General features: G+C 48.1%; 1 protein-coding gene across 3 annotated transcripts in view; it reads right to left on the bottom strand.

Annotated features, from left to right (window-relative positions):
• ZHX2 (zinc fingers and homeoboxes 2) overlaps nt 1-19,851 on the bottom strand; it is a 191,607-nt gene extending 171,756 nt beyond the window's left edge. For all 3 annotated transcript variants that reach the window (XM_008001457.3, XM_038000184.2, XM_008001455.3), the window contains exon 1: nt 19,487-19,851. The gene's annotated coding sequence lies outside the window, so the exon portion shown is untranslated. The remainder of the gene's footprint in view (nt 1-19,486) is intronic.
• Nucleotides 19,852-20,145: the final 294 nt, after the last annotated feature.

Raw genomic sequence — 20,145 nt, 5'->3', positions numbered from 1 at the left:
TAAACTGCCAAACACTACAGAAAATGTATAGCCTCTTCGCTCATCAAAAGCTTTGATTTGCAGAGTTGAGTATCTGCAACTTGGAACTTACAAAACTGATCATCAGCTTTCATGTGCCTTTTATGCTGTTAAAGTTATACACAAACACCTATATACCGTCAAGCAAAAGGCTAACAAATATTTAACTTTTGAGCTGCGCTGTGTTTTGGCTCTGTGTATTTGTATGTTTGCATGCACGTGCACCTGTCTACACAAGCCATAACTCCAGTTGTAGGTTTTGTTTTGACAACTCTTTCAGGCAAGCTCCCCACATGGTTTTGAAAGAAGAAAAATGTTCTTAGTTCTTTAGCTTCTGCTTCTGCATCCTCTCTCTCTCTCTCTCTCTCTGCCCCCCCGCCTTGGGAAAATACTTGGCTTTTTAGTGACCACAGCTATTGTCATGATTAAATCAAGCACTCACTGTTAACCTGAAGGTAGGGTTACTGATAACACATGTTGCAAAGATGCTTCATCAGTTGCCAGAACAAATTCCCAATGTGCCAAGTCTCCAACTGCTTGTGTCCCGGATAAGTGTCACTGTGGGTCCATCAACGCTGCCTGGCTCAGAAATTCCACAGATATTTATTGATCACCTACTCTGAACAAGGGGTGGCCGTTACAGCTCGGGGGCTGTACTATGCTGTCCAGGACACAGATACTCCCTTCCAGTCTTTGCAGAAGCCAGGGTTTGCAGGCACCGCACTGAGGCTTCCTTGCGGGGGCGCCTCACAGCAGAAACACTAGGGATGACCATGACTCCGGCTATAGCTACTGTGTGAATCCAGGACAGGCGAAGAGGGCAAGATGGGATGGGGGCTGGGATGAAAGGGACATAACGGTGACTGGTGTCTTCTGCCATCAAGGCCATCTGAACTGCAGGACAAGGTGACTCCTGCTGTACCAGATGAGCTAGGAGGGAGTAAAAAGCATTTTCTTCTCTCAAAAGTAAATTTAGGCCAGGCGTGGTGGCTCACGCCTGTAATCTTAGCACTTTGGGAGGCTGAGGCAGGCAGATCACTTGAGGTCAGGATTCTGAGACTAGACTGACCAACATGTGACACCCTACTAAATCTCTACTAAAACTACAAAATCAGCCAGGTGTGGTGGCACATGCCTGTAATCCCAGCTACACGAGAGGCTGATTCAGGAGAATCATTTGGGAGGTGGAGGTTGCAATGAGCTGAGGTCACGCCATTGCTTCCAGCCTGGGCAACAAGAGCGAAACTCCATCTCAAAAAAAAAAAAAAAAAAAAAAAAAAAAAAAAAAAAAAAAAAGGAAAAAGAAAAGAAAAGAAAAGTAAATGTAAATGCCCATTACTCCTACAAAGCAAAGTCAGAGGACTGAGAGTCAGGAGGACAGGACTCTCCTCCAGAATCTGGGAGAAAAGGATGCTTCCTGGACGTCAGGATGCTGCCAGGTCACCTAGCCCAGCAGTCACTGAAAGTGAAATTGAGCCTTCAGTCTTCCTCCACGGATTATTGGTGGGCTAAGAGCTATAACCAAGTCCTCTGTTCTGTGGAGATCATCAAGTCACAGTATTATTTTCTGGGAACAAAATTCCAGAATTTAAAACATAAGCTAAAAAAGAAAGTCGAAATTCACCAAAAAGATATTTAATAGACGACTTCTCTGGATTCTTATCTCCCCCATTTTTACCTCCCCACCACCACCAATTTTAAATAACTATCTTTGTCAGAGAACTTTGGATGAAATTCTAATACTAAAAAACAAGCAAAAAAAAAAAAAAATAAATAAAAAAAATTGTGGCGCACAAGCCAAAAACAAAGGGTGCTAGCTCAGGTTCCATGGCTAGTTAGTGTTTGATCTTGTATGTGTCATTTTCTTTCTCTGTGATGGAGGGAAGAGCTGCCACTGCCTAACCCACTTCCCTCAAACCTTGCAGCTGTGTGGGGAGATGAGGCTTGGGCTGACTCTCTTGCCCTGCACACCGTAGGTGGTGATCAGGATCAAAAGTAGAGGCTTATCATCAAAAGGGCTGGGAGTGGTGAAACATTCTGTCATGCTCGCTCCTTCATGTAAGCGTAGAGGAGGGGGGAGTGCTGTTTGTGTCACGGGTATGGTTTGTTGTTCTGGAGCGAGCTTTGACGTGGGCACATTTTAAAGTAGCAGAGGAATCCTGGGCAATTCACAACTTAGAGAGGGCCTCCATTTCCTCTCTTATAAAGCCCCAGGGGATTAGACTAGGTGATTCAAATGTTGGCTTTCATAGTGGTTGGCTGACAGTTCACCACAGGAATTAGTGCAAAATTGGTAACCAACAAATGCTTGGATGGTTAATTACAGGATCAGTTGGTTGAAGAAGGTCCTTACTTTTCTTTCTTTCATTTTTTTTTTTTTTTAATTGAGACAGTCTCGCTCTGTCCCCAGGCTGTAGTGCAGTGGCCCCATCTCAGTTCACTGTAACCTCCACTCACTGCAACCTCCGCCTCCCGGGTTCAAGTGATTCTCCTGCCTCAGCCTCCCGAGTAGCTGGGACTAGAGGTGCACACTACCATGCCCAGCTCATTTTCGTATTTTTAGTAGAGACAGGGTTTCACCATGTTGGCCGCGATGGTCTTGAACTCTTGACCTCCAGTGACCCGCCCACTTCGGCCTCCCAAAGTGCTGGGATTATAGGTGTGAGCCACCGTGCTCGGCCGGGTCCTTACTTTTTGAGTTGAGTCCATCTGCCCCGTGCAATGTATTCAGAGCCAAAATTCCAGTGCACCACCATTCTCTGGCAGGATGTGAGATCAAAGTTCTGCAGCTATCTTTAAATGATATTTTTAAAAATCAAGGAACTTCAATGGAGAATAAACCAGTCTAGACTGAAAGCACTATCTCCCTCAGCACTGTAGGGTCCCTCCTGATCAGCACGGTGCCTGACACATAGTAGAGGCTTGAATATTTCCTGCAGGAATGAACAAAGTGTCCGGCATCCCTAACACTTCTGACATACCCCGAATGTACAGGCGTAGCAGAATACACAGAAAGCTTTCAAGCGCTGGCCTTTTCTGTATCCCCCAACATACTCGCACCCTCCAGTGCTGGGTTTAGAATCAGCAAGACCAGTCTAGCTCTTCCCCTTCCTCGCTGCGTTGCTTCACTTCTCTGAGACTCAGTTTCCTTTTCTATTCCATAGAGATAATCAGGCCTCTCTCAGGAGGAGAACAACAGGGACGCCCTCCCAGAGGGGTTGGGCGGAGTATACAGATTAATTAATCCGTGTAGTTCTGAGAATCGGCCTGGCACGCTGAACCCTCCTGGTAACTGTCAGCCATTAGCATGACTATTGTTATGCTCAGTATCATTAGTGCTGGCAGTAATTAGAGGCTCATTAAATGTTAATTTTCTTTATGCCAGACTGGATGCTCAATGTAAAACCAAATTGTAATGGTATCCTACAAAATGTAAGAAAAGCAAATAGGCTGCAAAAGAAATTTTTTTTTTTTTTTGAATGTCTGGGTGGCCGTTCAGAGCCCAGGACTGCTCCTCCACATCCCGTTGGGAGGGACAATTGAGCGCTGTCCTTAGTGTCAAAGACCGTACTGGACTAAGTGTCAGGAAGCTTCTGTTCGGGTCTGGGCTTTGCCCTGAAACTCTTTGTGGGGCTGGATTCAGGAATCCTATTAGAGGTAAAAGGGAAACTGGTTGCCTTGCTGAGCGGAAGAGAAAACAGGGCACAATGCTTGCTGAAGCTGCACAGCCAGCCCAAGGTTCTCTGGGCAGAAACAGGCACTACTGGTCCGACGGTCATGTGCTTCCCCCACAGTCTCCAGGCTCCTTGCAGCTATGCGGGGTTGTGTGAGCGGAAGTGGCAACTTTAGAAAGTGGGTATGTATCCCTTTCCTTTTCTCTTCCTCCCCTCCAGCAGCCTGAAAGCCAGTTGTTTCAAACGAAGTGGCTACAGAATTTTAGCAGCATGGATCCCCAAGTCACAGCTTGGAGGAAAGCTGCCTTACAGAGCTGTAGTCCTTCAGTGGACTTCATGAAAGGAAGAAATAAACTCTGCCTTATGAAGCCACTGGGATATCAGGGTTTACCTATCACCGTATCATAGCTTAGCCTAACCTGACTACTCACATATCTCATCCAATGCCTATCCCAGAGGTTTCCTGCACCTGAAGGAAACCAAAATACTTTTCTCCAAACTACTGAGGATTGTTAAGTGAAAGACATTGACAATGCCCAGCCTGCAACTGCCTGATGGGAGGACACAAATCTTTCCTTACTGGAGACAGCACGGACTTAGCAGCCCAAAGGAGGCACCAGCAGGCACCCGAGGAATCTGGGAACAGATTTTACTGTCTTCCCACATTTTCCCGCCTTTTCAAAGACTAGAACTGCTCTCTTCTTTGTCTTGTCACTATACAGGATTTATGGCTCTTTGTTAAAATACTATTTAAGTAAGGTCCCTAAGCCACCACTTTGATACTTTTAAACTAAGGCCTCTCCCACGTGATGGGCAGAGCATGCATTAATAAACATTTGGTTGTTTTTCTTCTGTTAATCTGACTTTTGTTTTCAGGACAGCGTCTCCACAAAGAACCTAAAAAGGGAAAGAAAGGAAACTAGGTTTTCTCCCCTACACACAGTTGTTACAGAATGGTCTGCTACTCTCTATTACTTAAGCATGGGCATGTGCACACACAAATATTAGAGTGGGATCCCGAGCCCATTTTCCTGTTACAAAAGATGGCACACTAAGATTTAAGATTTACTAAATCTTAATAATCCCACCATCTCACTAGTGACAAAACTGCAAGAGGACAGGGTCTTGAGGATGAGAGGCTGTGTTTTTGTGGGCCTGGATTCAGGAATCCTGTTAGATTAGAGGCTATTAGAGGCTGTGTTAGTGCCAAGGAGTGCCTCCAAAGGGAAAGGAAAAAGATGCTGCCATTACTAGTTCCGGTTTGCGGTCTCTCATAAGCCTCATAAGCAAAATCTTAAACTCTAGCAGGGAAGACAGGGCCAGTGTCTACATATCCTACTTGCTAAAGGACTTAATCTTTTTTTGTTTTTGTTTTTGTTTTTTTGAGATGGAGTCTTACTCCATCGTGCAGGCTGGAGTGCAGTGGTGCGATCTCGGCTCACTGCAGCCTCTGCCTCCTGGGTTCAAGTGATTCTCCTGCCTCAGCCTCCAGCAGTGCCCACCACCATGCCCGGCTAATTTTTGTATTTTTAGTAGAGACGGGGTTTCATCATGTTGGCCAGGCTGGTCTCAAACTCCTGACCTCAGGTGATCACTCCAGCCTCTCAAAGTGCTGGGATTACAGGCGTGAGCCACTGCGCCCAGCCTTAACAAAGAATCTTAATGTCTTTTACATAACAGTCCAACAATGTGACAGGGCAAGTATATGGTCTCAAATGTCACTGAGACGTGGCTTCAAATCCAGGAATTTGCCAAGGAACCCCCTGCCCAGCCTGCACCTGCCTTTCAGGCAGGTTAATTTCTTTGAAGCCTCAATTTCCTCATATGTAAAATGAGTACAAAAATTTCTACCAAAGGGGGTAGTTGGGATTAAATAATATAAAACAAGGTATAGTATACAACACGCTTGGTTCCATGGCTGACACTTAACACATTTACATCCTGCCTTCCTACCACCATTAAAATACCATTTGGTCGCAAGTTCAGACTCTATAAAAAAAAAAGTTTACTATTGGAAGTAGGAGAAAGATCCTGCAAGGACAGTTGTGATATTGCTCTCTGTGCCACGAAGGAAGGTGGAGATGGTACTCCCAAGAGGAAACAAGGGATAAGGCCAAGCTCAAGGGAGGAAGTGGACCCAGCTTGCGCCCAGAGGCCAGGGGTCCAGACAAGGGAGCATGGCTAGGCCAGGGAGGCAGGCAGGTTGGCCAAGATAGGCCAAGAGCGCCTGAACTTGGGACAAAGCTGGCCTGGGATAGACACTGCCTTGAATGCTTCCTGTTAAAATAGTCAAATAAATAAATAAATAAATAAATAAATAAATAAATAAAATAGTCCAGCGGCCGTCCTTCCAGGCTCTGGCAACGACCTGCCACCAGGGGCAGCAGCGAGCAACAACTCATTCTGCACCTGTGCCAACTCGGGAGCCTAGAACTCCCTATAGGCTGTAGTGAGAGCCACTTCCTCATTCATGTAACCATCCAGTCATTGCACAGACATTCATTTCGAGCCTATGAAATGGGCCAGCCCTGTGCTGGTGCTGGGAACACAGAGACAAACAGGAAGCTTTCCCTTGGGGTGGAGGAGTGGCTCATAGTATTTCAGGGATGTAGATGTACAAACAGATCAAAATCCATCAGCTAAGATTTCTAACAGGTTATTTCCATGGTACACTGGCCTCTTAGAGGAGAGAACAAATATCTCTAGAGTAGAAAAAAGTAGGTTTTGCTAAGTTTGGGGACATTCTTTCTGGGAAGAAGGAACTACAGGAGTCTTTCTGAAGAGAAGGAATGAAAGGGGAAAGAGGACAGTGCATTTGGGGTTCAGGGGTCAGTCTGATATGACTGAAGTGTGGGGTATGTGGCAGGGGTGGAAGTTTTTAGAGCAAAACATGCCTGGTGGGTAGAGCTCAGCTCTCAAAGAGCTACCATGCTAGGGTCATGAATGTGGACTTGATCCTATGGGTCAGAAATTATAATGGGAAGTCTGTAGTGGACTGGAGAGTCCATTAAAAAATCTAAATATCTTTAGACTGGAGATATGCTCTCTAGTCTGACCCACTCCCACTGCTTCCTACTATTCTACACTTGACCCCTTTACTCTTTTATGCTACCTGCAAAGCTCTTGAAAGCATTTGGGTTTCTGACCCCTAGGAAAGCAGTGACCAGGAGAGGTTTTTAGGCGGTTAGTGAAACATGAACAAATTTGGTGTTTTAGAACCTCAGTAGCGTGGAGGAAGGGAGAGGTTGGTGACAGATGACACAATATGTATTCCTTCCAATAAGACTTCCTCCTTCCCTCTTGTTAGAAAAATAAAATATGAAAAAAAAGAAAACAGATGGAAAAAAAAAAAAGTCACCTCTGGAAGAGTTTCTATTCACTTTTGTGCAGTCAGGACCAACATGAGGTCATACTCCTATTTCAACATACCCAGACTCTCTTTCCTTAAATTCTATGTATCAATATAACAACTATTTATTGAGCAATCATTCAGTGAAAGCTGGGTTCTCAGGTGCTCAGGTGGCAGGGGGTCAGGGTAGGGAGGTGAGAATCCAAGCATAAAGCTCCAGAGTTCAGCAAACTCAAGGACTCATCATAGCACCAACCCACACGTACAATGACTGGTGGATAGCATAAGACAAAAGCTATCTCCCAACAGGGGACCTTACAGCACAGATGGCCCACACTGAGGGTGTGCCAGCAGGTGGGTGCCAGGACATGGTGTGTGCACAGGGCTGGGGAGAGCGGCAATAGGAGGTCTGATGCCATTGGTCCCATGGCCCTGCCAGCAAGCAGTCTTTCCCAGAGGTAGGGCCTCCTGAGCTTCTGTGATTAAGAGGGGTGAGTCCATTTGAGCCATGTGCGGAATCTACGTAGCCTTTGACCAAACTGGAAAGAAGGCTCTCATCATTTCTACCATTTTTGTAACCAACACATCTGTTATTCATCTAGAGTTCTCAAAGTCGATTTCCCAAATCTTCTAAGACAGACCAATTAGTCCTCCCTTCCCTGAACTGAACCCTTGAGGACCAGCAGACTAAGCTGGTTACAAAAAACGCCACGATAGGGCCCCTGCTTGGCTCACCATGGCTGCCCCAAGTATCATCTGGCAGGTGTTTTCTCATGTGTGGGGAGCACGGCAATGCACTCTGGCTTTGGAGATAACAGAGCCAGGCATGGAGTGTCTACAGCCCAGAGCAGAACCCCTGAGCTCAACTGGAGCCAGTGCTGGGCTCTGTGGCTGGGACTTGTAATGCCCAGGTCAAGATCAGTGGGGCTGAGGAGGGTCTGGATGTCCAGTTTCCTTCATCCTAGGCCACTTCCTGGTCCCTGGGTGATGGCCTCTCCTTTCATGGGATAGAATGGGGCCACCCATCACAGACGAAAGGCATAAGGATGTCCCTCAACCTATAGGGACTTAGAGGCATCCTCACAGGAGGTAAGGTCAGACATATGCCAATGACAACAATGACACCAGCCAGCACTTCTGGGGCATGCGTAATGCCAGGCACTGTGCTAAGTGCTTCACAGATATGATCCCCTGTAATTCTCACAGCAACCCTGTGAGCAGTGACTCAGGCTCTGCAAGTCCAGCCAGTCTAGCTATGGGGGCTGCAGATGCATGGGTTCTCTGGTCAGACTGAGTACCTCCAGGGAAGGGCAGCGGTGTGGCCATCTCTGTGTTCACCCCCACAACAGTGAGCACAGTGCCCTATACACCAGGAGCAGGGTGGTGGCAGGGCCTGGAGCAGGGTGAGGTACGCTGCAAATCAGTTACCCAGGAAGTGAAATTTAAGGACACACTCTCAGGTGCCACCCTGCACTTGTATGAACCTGAGAGTGGGTGTCAACTTCAATTTTGCACGCTGGGTACCTCATTTGCTTTTCTCTAGTCCTGGCCCTGGGTAGTCCACTGACCACTCAGGTGTGTGTGTCTTGCTCCTCCACCCTAGCCATGGGACCCTTCCTTCTCTGTGCCTCGGTTCCCTCACCTGTAAAATAGGGCTAATGACAATACCAAGGGTGGACAGAGATGCAGCAAAATCAGAACTCCCTCATACTCTGCTGGTGGGAACACAAAAATGATGCATCCACTTTGGGGAACTGTTTGGCAGTTTCTCAAAAAGTTAAACATAGAGTTACCATACGACCCAGCAATTCCACTCCTGGGTATCTACCTGAGAGAAATGAAAACATATCTCTAAACAAAGACTTGTATAGGAATGTTCACAGCAGCAGCATCATAATCGCCATGAAGCAGAAACAACCCGATTGTCTACCAACTAATGAATGGCTAACAAAATGTGGTATATCCACACAACACGATATAAAAGGGAACAAAATACTAACACGTGTTACAACGTGGATGAACCTCAAAAGGGAAAGAAGCCAGACAAAAGACCACATGGTATATGATTTCACCTATATAAAATGTCCAGAAAAGGCAAATCTACAGAGACAGCAAGTAGATTAGTGGCTGTGTAGGGCTTGGGCTAAGTTGGGTGGGGAGTGGAAAAAGGAAATGGAGAGTGACTGCTAATGGGTACACAGAGTCTCGTTCTGGGGTGATAAAAATGTTCTAAAGTCACACTGTGGTAATGGTTACATAATTTTGTAAATATATTAAAAGTCAATAAATTGTGCACTTAAAGTGGGTGACGCTTGGGTACATAAGTTATATCTCCATTATACTATTTTAGAAAATAGGGCTAATGATAATACCTATGGCACAGCATTGCACAATGCCTGAGAGTATCCTATACATCATCTTATTTATGTATTTATTTATTTGAGACGGAGTCTCACTCTGTTGCCCAGGCTGGAGTCCAGTGGCACGATCTCAGCTCACTGCAATCTCCCCCTCCCAGGTTCAAGCAATTCTCCTGCCTCAGCCTCCCAAGTAGCTGGGATTACAGGCATGTGCCACCACGGCCGGTTATTTTTGTATTTTTAGTAGAGATGGGGTTTTACCATGTTGGTCAGGCTGGTCTTGAACTCCTGACCTCAGGTGATCTACCGGCCTCGGCTTCCCAAAGTGCTGGGATTACAGGTGTGAGTCACCATGCCTGGCCCCTATACATCATCTTAACCCTTATTATTATGCTCAAATAAGTATCTGTTGCTCACTTAAAGGTTGCCTAAATTCCCTTGAAGTGCCTTTATTTTTAGGGGGACTTTGGGGAACAAAAGTGAGCAGTCACCCAAGATCCTGTGTCTCTAAGTGACCTGCCCGTGCCCACACAAGTCTCCCAATCAGCTACTCTGGCTGCAGCGACTGTTGCAGGCAACTGCCTGATGTGGGTGAAACTCTTCAAGTCTTGGATTCCAAAGACCTGTGTTGAGTTCTGGCTCTGACCTTCGTATTAACTACACTGTAGGGTTGCTGTGCAAATGACATGGGCTACACTGTGAGGATACTTGAAGCATCCAATAAATTGGGGGAAATCATGGGTGAGGAAGACCATTGGCAGAGGAAGACCCTGAATGCACACCCATCCTTGCTGTTATCCTCCGTGCTGGGCTGTGGCTCAGCCACAGGTTCTAATCCATGAAGGAGGGACCACAGCCCTTTTGCTGGAGCTATAGGTGCATGGAGGGCAGGAGGGGTTAAATGTGCCTAGGCTTGATGAACATCAGGTGTGGCATAAGCCTGTCTGGCTTCCAGAACTCTTGGATAAAGGACTTCCCCACTTTGTACTTTCCTGTCTGTTAAATGGGGATAACAGAATCTCAACATTGGGCTAGGCATGGTGGCTGATGCCTGTAATCCCAGCACTTTGGGAGGCCGAGATAGGAGGATTGCTTGAGGTCAGGAGTTCGAGACCAGCCTGGCCAACATGGTGAAACCCTGTCTCTACTAAAAATACAAAAATTAGCCAGGCATGGTGGCATGCACCTGTAGTCCCAGCTACTTGGGAGGCTGAGGCAGCAGAATCGCTTGAACTCGGGAAGCGGAGGTTGCAGTGAGCTGAGATCATACCACTGCACTCTGGCCTGGGTGACAGAGTAAGACTCTGTCTCAAAAACAACAACAACAACAACAAAAACAAAACAGAATCCCAACCTCTCTTAGGATTATCCGAGCACACCCACAAAATGCATGTAGAATTGTGCTTGTGATGTCAGTGAGGGCTAGCATGAGGATGGGCAGCAGGTGTTGTGGCTAAGTGCCAATGACTGTGACCTTCCTGAAGGCAGGAACATTGTTTTCTTCCTCTGGCAGGCGCTCAGTGAGTGCTGACTGGAAAGAGGAATGGAAGCGGGGAGAGAAGATGCTGTGATGAGCTGGCTGGCCCAGGAAACAGAAGGGCCTTAGCTAGACTGTAGAGAAGAAGAAAAATAATACATGCCCATAGGACTGTATAACCTTGGGCCAATTATCTTACCTTTCCCGGCCTCAGTTTCCTCAAGCTGGGCTACGTGATCCCTAAAATTTTTTTCAGCTAGAGCATTCCTGGATCCTACCAATTCACCATGTTGCTATTAGACTCATCCTCTCAAAATCCTCTTTCAGTGATTCCAGAGGACATTATATATCCTGTACCAGGAAATCCATAAATCCCATTCTAAAAGCGCCAAAGTCAGGCACTGTCCAAGTTCACACTGTCAAATGCAAGTTCTCTGTTCTTTAGAATGTTTACCATTAACTGCGAAGTGATCAAGACTGTTTCCGTTCTGTGGCTCTTTCTGTCCAAGAGTCCTGGTTCTTGGAAATAACGTGAAGTCTTCGGGCTCTCCTGGACTACGTGTCTCTGGCAGAAATTCACCACATGCTCAGAATCAATTCTCTAGCACAAAGTTCCCCAGAAGAAAGTAACAGGCAGTTCTACAAGATAATGAAACCTCAGAGTTCTCTATTAGGAGAGCTTAGGGGAGAGCTGGCACTTCAATCCTCTCCTGCCTGGAACCCATCTTTTCCCCTAAATGTCTTGGCCAGAGGGCAGTCTCTTTCTCCAGCTTCTAACTGTCAGTTCACGTCCCTGCATTATCTACCTCTCTGCGTCCCCTACACAAAAGCAAAGGCACACCCCATCACCACCAGTGCTGGCCTTCTGGCCTCCTGGCCTCCTGGCTTCTCCCTACTCCCTCCAGACCACCACTGCCACAAACAACTTCACTATGACATCCAGCTCTAACCAGGCTGTGTGCAAATACCTTAATCTATTTTCAAAAAGACAGGGTGCCATGCAAATGAAAAGAAATTCTAAACTTCCTCCTCCACAGGCTATGGAGATCCCTGGGGGGTTCTGGGTACACCCAGGGGCTGGGGGGGGTGGCGCCTGAGATGGCTTTGTCCTTAGAGCAATTCAGCCCAGTCTCATATTTTAAGAACAGCGGGAACGTAATATCAGCTGAAAGGAGTTTTCTGTGCGCTATTTAACTAAATGGCTCTGCAGCTGGGGAGAGCCATAGGCAGACGTGTTATGATTCAAAGGCTCCCAATTACAATGATCCTCTTTTATTGTATAAAAACAGCAACACAGCCATTCTCCACCCTCCCTCTGCCTGCTTCCTCCACCCCCTTCCCCCATTGGCTGGCGAGGCCACTCTGCATCCTGAAAGGAGCACCCAGATTCTCCTCCAGCTCCAACTTTGCAGCTTTTGGCCCACGGGGATTCCTTCCCTCCTGATCCGGGGAAGAGAGGGCGGAGGGCGCAATGCCCCTGGAGAATGTTCTTTTGGAGACACTAATAGAAGCTTTACAGTGGCCTCTTTTGAGGAGGGGTGGTTTGGGGCAGCTGTAGATAACAGGCGCGGATTTGTAATGCTCTCCTGTTTTGACTAAACTCTCATGCGCACACGTGCACGCACATTCATGCAGGCAGGCATGCACCTCTATACCCCTTATCAGAAAAGCAATCAGACTATCCTGAAGCACGATCTAAAACCGTCCCTTCTCCCCACACCTCTTCCAGGCTGATGTGGGCCAGGCCTCCAGAAGACTTAAGTACAATATCAGAAAGCTCTGGAATCAGACTGAGCTGAGTTTGAATTCTGTCTCTGCTACCTTCTTTCTGTGACCTTGAATAAGTACTTAACCCCTCTGAGCTTTAGTTTCCTATCTTTTTTAATTTTTTATTATTTTGAGTCAGGGTCTTGCTCCCTCACACAGGCTGGAGTGCAGTGACGTGATCATGGCTTACTGCAGCCTTGACCACCCGGGCTCATGCGACCCTCCTGCCTCAGCCTCCCAAGTAGCTGGGACTACAGGTGTGTGTCACCACACTCAGCTAATTTTTTACTTTTTTATTTTTTGTAGAGATGGGTTTTCACCATGTTGTCCAGGCTGGTCTCGAACTCCTGAGCTCAAGCAATCCACCTGCCTCAGCCTCCCAAAGTCCTGGGATTAGAGGTGTGAGCCACCATGCTAACACATTTTTCCTACCTTTTAAGTGGAATTACACGGCCACTCTCAATTTACTCCTCAGGGTCAGATTAAATGACACCGTGAAGGGAAAGTGTTTAGCAGAGTGCCTAGCACATAGTAGGTGCTTACTTTTTCAGGGGCTGTTGCTGTTCTTAACATGGTGAACACCGTGTGCTTGTGCTGTATCTGAGTATATGGGGAGCTTTGTGCATCTGGTTGTGTAGGGAGCTTTGTATTTGTTCAGTTTCACCAGCCAGAGTGTACCAGGCTGTGGGGGGGGGGGGGGGTGAGATGGCTATGGGGGCATAAATGTCAGGCCTGCTGAGGAGTGTTTTTCTTGAGTCTTTCTGCAACACTGGTTTAAACGGTCACCTCTGCACAGCGTACACAGGCATGCATGAGTGCCTGCCGCTGCCTCCTTAACTTAAGACTTTTGGTCCTTCCTCAGTTTTCTGCAGATGTTTTTGAGCCCAGCAGCTGCAGTTGCAGGCATCCAACCAGGACAAGGAGAGGCTGTAGCCCAGGAACTCTCATTCATAACTTTCTTCTTCTCTGCCTCAATAGTAGGTTCCTTCTGTCTCTCACAAGTGGCCCCTGGGCCCCCAACAGGGAGATTTCCTTCCAAAGAAAGAGCTAACTCAATCTGGCTACTCCCTGAAGCCCCAGAGATCCATGAATCTATTCTCTGACCCTGAACTTGACAGGAAATGGTCCCTGGATTTTGCTGATTTCTCTCAGAAAGATAAACTCAGCGTGGGCTTCCCGCTCTTCCATCCCAAACTAGGTATGTGCATCCCTAAATATATCACAAATCTCTTACACCACAATGAATGCCTGGCTCACATTCCTTCATATTGATCCCCTATGGATCAATAGCACAAGAATTTCATTCACTGCAGATTCTGTTATGTGTTAAATACCATTGCAGTGAAACACTGTGTAATAAGATTAATCTCCACTAAGTGTTTCTAATGTTAGGGAGTAGGGTGGAGAGAAAGAGGAAGAAAGGGTGTGAACTGTGGCTTTTAACAGGTAACTATTGTCCACCAGGGGGTAAAGAGAGGTATCAGCAAGAAAACAGGTTCTGGCCCTGGTGTCTCTATTCCATTTTAAAGTTTGGGTGGAAACTGATATACCGCTGTCAGGACTGTTTTTCTCCTTGGGGTCTGTTACACACACACACACACACACCACTGCCAATCAGCCCCTCTTAACTGCATGATTACAAGTGTAAGAACAGGAAGCAGACTGTGGGTGGATGTTCTTAAAATCACAACCTGTTCAGTGTAGGGTGGGGGCATTAGAGAAGGGTGGGGGAGGGGAATCAGGATTTTTTTCAGTTCAAAATGAAATAATCACGTCACTACAGAAAATAATGTCTACCTTATTGTCTATCAAAGGGGCATGTGCACAGCCAAGCATCCTTCCTGAGCTGCACTGTCTGGATGTGGCTATGACACAGCACATTATGGTATCTGAACAATGCACCAGCATCTCACTGTGATATTCCAGGGTCAGGTTTCCATTTCAATAGTTGCTCAGACTTGCCACAAAATGAGTGCATGTGTGTACCGGGGGTGGGGGGAGGCAGAAGGGGAATGACAATGAGATGGGACAGTCAGCGTCCTGGGATTGATGATGAAATCCACACATGCTAATTACTTGGCACCTCAAATTTACAATAAAGTCACTTCCTTGAGGTGGTTGCAGTGACGATTTGTTGAGCACAATTCGTATGTGAGGTGTGTGCTAACTCTTTTTACAACTTTCTTATGTTTCCTAACAACTCATACAGCAGCTACTAAAATGATCTCCATTTCAGAGATAAGAAAACTGAGGTAAGTAATAGCTCAAAATCATAAAGGTAATACCCTGAGCAAAGAGAATCAGAGAGGCTGGCCCTTGCTGGAGGAATCCAGGCTGGGGAATCTGGTGCTGGGAAGGCCTCTGGCATCCTCTCATATCATCTCCTTGATTTAAAGCAATGGTGAGGGTCATGGCCGAAGGTGTCCTGCTGATGAGTGCTGGAGCTGCAGCTAGGGCCCAGGAACCCCCAAGGTCAGGAAAAAGGCAAGTGTAGTGTTTGGAGAGTAAATGGTACCCCCTTCCAGTTTTTCCAGTCCCGCTAACTGAATTATCCAGAAAGGCGAGCTGATTGCCTCCCTGTAACAGCTGACTCACATCAGGTTAAGTTTGGATTCTTATTGACAGGACCTAAAAGAAAATCATCCCTCACTTCTTTGTTGCACACTGTCTTCTTTTTGCCCTGAGGCAAAACGGGTCCCCTGGCCTGAAACTTTCCAGAACTCGTTTTCTTTCAAATAGGACCTAAGCTCGTTTGCCTGCACAAGGTACTCTGCTGTCAGTCTCAGTCTTCCCTTCCCCAAACACGTGACAATCCCTCTTCAGAAACCTGCCATAGTTTCCCAGTACCTAGAGATTAAAAGCCAACCTCCTCCTGGTCCACCCCCAAGCCTGGCATCATCTCTTTCCCTGCCTCCCCGTCTCCACCTCCCCAGCGTACCTGTCCACCGCTCCCAGGGCCCTTCTTTCTCATCTTAGGCAGCACATGCCCTCCCTGCCAACTCAACAACCATTCCTCCTTTCACCCCTTCTGCCTTACAGGTTGAACCCCAATTTGCTCATGACAGCAATGGGTCCAACTAAAAATACTTGACTGCTCTTCCCTGGCAGTAGTCACCACGTAGCACAGCTCTGGTTGATGAGCTAAGGACGGAAGTCCCTGAGAGGGGTGCCCCTTCCCAGATACAGCAGTGAAGCTGTACTGGGTAAAAGCTCTCTGAGCCTCATTCATCCTTTTTTCTCTTTCTTGGAATGCAGACATGAGGCCTGGAGACGTAGCAACCACTTTCCTACCACGAGATGATAAACCTAAGGCCAAAGGCCTCCACTCTTAGCATGGCAAAGTAGAAAGAAGTAGTCTGGGTTCCCAATGGTACAGCTGAGGCATCATCCCCCTTTACTCCCCGCCCCATTGTTGTCTGATACAAAAACGTCCCTATCAGCTGAGGCATCATCCCCCTTTACTCCCTGCCCCATTGTTATCTGACACAAAAAAGTCCCTATCTGGTTAAGTCACTGGTAGTCAAGATTCTGCTGCTAGCAGCTGAATGCAATGATATTGGCTACACCTCCAGACATTGTTCCTCTTCATTCATGGGGCAGTTCAGCTGCTGCCACCTCTAGGAGACCCTCTGTGATCCCCTCAGGGCAGAAGAATCATGCCTTTCCTTGTGCTTCCACAGTGGTTAGTTTTCTCAATTATAGCAGTTATCTAAGCCTGCTTGATTTGGTTTAATGAGTGCTTCCCTGCAGTCAGCTCAAACTCCTAGAGGGCAAGGAGTCTATATCCCACCAGCATCTCCATAATGTCTGGAGCATGCAGTGCTTTGTGTTTCTGCCAGGGGGGGCTCTGTCTCCCCAGCGTTTCCATAACATCTGGTTATGCGCTCTGCATTGCAACGGCAGAGTGCGTGTGTTCTGGGGGCTGCCATTCCACTTTTTAGCTGCTTGGTCTTGGGCAAGTTAGCTAACTTCTCTGGGCTTGTGCCTCCTCATCTAGAAAAAGGAGAATGAGAGGACTTACATCAGAGGTGTCATGAAGACAAAACAGTCTAGTCATAAGCACGTGGGATGGTGCCTGGCATACAAAAATGCTTAATGGCTATGGGTTCTTATTAGTATAATGAATATTATAGTTGCTGAGTGAATAAATGAAATCAACCCACAGTTGCTAAATAAATGAATAAAGGAATAAAATCCAGGTAAATTCTGGAGTTCAGACCTCAGGACAGTGGCTACTGTTCCCTCTTTTCTGCCTGGACCTGACCCTTTACTTTTTTATTCTAACTATGACGTTGGATGCTGCTACAACAGACTGGTTAAGGCTCTGAAGTTAGGCCTGGATTTGCTTTTTGCCGGGTCGCTCAGGCAAGTTTCTTCACCTCTTGGAGCCTCTGTTTCCTCAACCATAAACGGAGGATAATAGTAGTACTTAGCTCACAGGATTGTGGTGAGAACGAAATGATAAAGCACGTAAAATATACAGCATTGTGCCTCACACACTGTAACAGTGTTAGCAACTGCTATCAAACATTGCCATGATTCCTTTTGATAAGTGCACAGCACCCCGCTGAATCACATGGTCCTGATGTGGATGAGAAACGCGGGGTGGGGCCCCCTTTCAGCAAGTCAAGATACACTGCACTTACATCACAGGAATACCCTTTCTTCAGTGCCAACAAACAGTGGTATTTTTCCCCTTTAAATGGACATTAGTTGATACAGCTGATGTGCCCCAAAATCTTGGTTTCTTGCATTTTCCCCTGAAGCATGATCTTCAGGTGCATCCTTTAGCTGACAGCAAACCTGGCTAGAAGGGAAGGTACAAGAGCACAAGAGAACAATCGCGGAGCACAGCATTTAAACAGCGATGATATTTCCACACATCACCAGTCCAATTATTGTCAGTGACACATTTCAGCCTTATTTGTAGATTTTTTTTCCCTTCTGGCCTTAAAAGAAGCTGTGTATACAGCCTTCTGTAACTTTCCCTTTAAACTTAAACCTTTATGCTAGTCCCATTCAACCACTTGACGGCTCCATTAATCTATTTTTACTATTAAACATGCCATTTTACAAGATATTTATTTCCACTCGGTCGTCATCCAAACGCTTTTTGACATTACTGCCCTGGGAGTGAACTGCTTAAACTCGCCGCCCTCATAAACAGAAAATCACCTTTTGACTCAAATCTTGAAGAGCTCTCAGAACCTCACCCCCTTCACTTCCACAGGCATTAATTTCTGCCATATATAAAGGAGAGAGTGAGTAAGTGTGTGTGTGTTTGTGTGTGTGGTTTTAAGAGGGTAATTGTGGGAGGTCTGGGCAATTCAAGAAGTGCTGGGGAAAGAATCCTCTCCTCCTAACTCCTCCATTCTGCTCATCGGGGCCTGCCTGAGACGTGGGGATCTGGTAAGTTAAGAGAGAGAAAGTGATCAGAGAGCAGGTTGGGGAAGAACTCCAGGGCCTAAAAGGCAGTCTCCCAGGGGGCCAAGCTGAGCAACCACTCTTTAAAAGGGGAGGGGTCGAGGGAAAGTCCTTATTCATCGACTTCCCTCCTTCTCCACGCCCCAGACAAACAAAAGGCCACCGCGAAACAGCTGAAGGTAGAGACCCCACTGGCTTTGAAGCCTATCAATCAGGTGGAAACCTGAACAAATCACAATTTGACTTCCCCATCAAGTTTGCTCCCCAGCCTGACAAACCCTCCTCCTCCGCCGCCTCCACCTCCTCCTCCGCCTCCCAGGCTCAGCACAGCTACGAGGCCAAAGGGACCGTCCTGTGATGCCTGCTGGTTTCCAACTTTCCGCTCATCTTCGTCTCCGCAGCCTCCTGCAAAGCGGCTGGGAAAAGGGCAAGTTTGCAAAGCCGAGGATACCGAGTCCTGGGGAAGCCACAAAGAAGCTGCAACACCAACAAAGATTAACCTCTTGTGGGGCAGACGAAAAGCGCCAGCTGCCGTTCAGGGGGGCGAACGTGGGCTCAGGCTGGCAGAGGCTCCGGCCAGCCGGCGGCGGACAGCAGGTCCGGGGGTCCTGCGGCCCCCCTGGGCCCCCCGCCCCGCGCGGACTCCCCCTGCACCTGAGCGGGGGTGAGGACAGCGCCGCGCTCCGGCCCTGCCCCCGCCAGGTAGCTCGGCTGCCGCCCGCGCTGCGCGCCCGCTGCCTGCAGCCGCTGGGAGCGACGAGAGCAGAGGCAGCCTCGGCCCACGGCGTCATGCTTCCTGCCACCACATTACGGCGAATCGTCACCGGGAGAGGGGAGCGAGGGGAGAGGGGGAGGGAGGGGAGCAGACACACGCAGCCCCCCGCCTGCCAAAACGCACGGAGACGGGGCCACGTCCCGGTGGAGTCCCCGCGGGACCTGCCCCGTTTGCACAAAGCGCCGCAGTTTGGCCAAGAAGGGAGGGAGACGGCCACGAAATAAATAAATAAAAACAGTCGGGTCTACGTAACGCCCTGTCGAAAGCGGACGCCATATTTTTTTGTGGCTTATGTCGACATAGGGAAACGTAGACATGTTTTTCCTCCTGCTCCTCCTCCTCCTCGCTCTGGCTCCCATTTATCCAAACTTGTAATCAAAACTCTTTAAAAAAAAAATCTCCTTCCCTCTCTGTATCCGCTCATTTCCTCCCACCCGCAAAAAGAGCCTGCACAGCCCCCCCTTCCGTACCCCCCTTCCAATCACAAACCCGGCCAAGTCCCATTAACAACACATTTTCGGGAGCCGCGGCGGCGACGGCGGCGGTGGGAAAGTTGGGCTGGAGTGGCCGGCGCCCGGCGTGCGGGGCTTGGGGCTGGCGGCGCCGGCTGGGGGGGCTCCGCGCCGAGGCGAAGTTTCTTACCTGCGCCGGGGCTGGGAACGCGGGGACCCGGGCTGGGAACGCGGAGACGCGGCACGGGCGTTCCAAAATGGAACTCTGCTGGCTCCCCCCACCCACTCCCCACTCCCCACCGGGCGCCCGGCTCGGGCTCCGTGGGAAAGAGGGGGAAAGCCAGCCTGTCAGACAGACAGACAGAAAAAGCCCCCGTACGGAGAACGGTGGCCAAAATTTTTAAAAGAAAAAAAAAGGAAAAAAAAAAAAAAGGGAAAAAAAATGCCTCGATCAGTGGGGAATCTACGCCAAAACCCACATGATCTGTAACGTCAGCATGCGTATTTGCATACGATACCACCACCCGAGCTGCCACCCGGGCTCGGGTTCCGCAGAAAGTTACAAAGTGAAATTCAGCCCCCTCCGGAGACACCGGCGAAATGTCATTTTTCAAGCAGGAGCTGGGGGGGGGGGGGAGGCTAGCCCTAAAGGCGCTGGTTACTGGCCAAGGTAGGGGGGCAGTAAATTAACTTAAAAGTCTGAGCCCAGTAACGGACTCGGTGGAATTTCTGCGAGAAGAGGAGGGGGAGGCGCGAGCGAGATCATTGAATATTAAGCACGACCCCGCGCGGCGGCCGCAGCCAAACCCTCTCGGTGCAATACCCATTTTCTTTATGAAAAGTTCAAGG

Source organism: Chlorocebus sabaeus, chromosome 8, assembly GCF_047675955.1.
Source record: "Chlorocebus sabaeus isolate Y175 chromosome 8, mChlSab1.0.hap1, whole genome shotgun sequence".
In the NCBI taxonomy this organism is placed as follows: Eukaryota; Metazoa; Chordata; class Mammalia; order Primates; family Cercopithecidae; genus Chlorocebus; species Chlorocebus sabaeus.
Note: the sequence above shows the minus strand (reverse complement) of the source record. Positions and strands in the feature narration are given on the sequence as shown.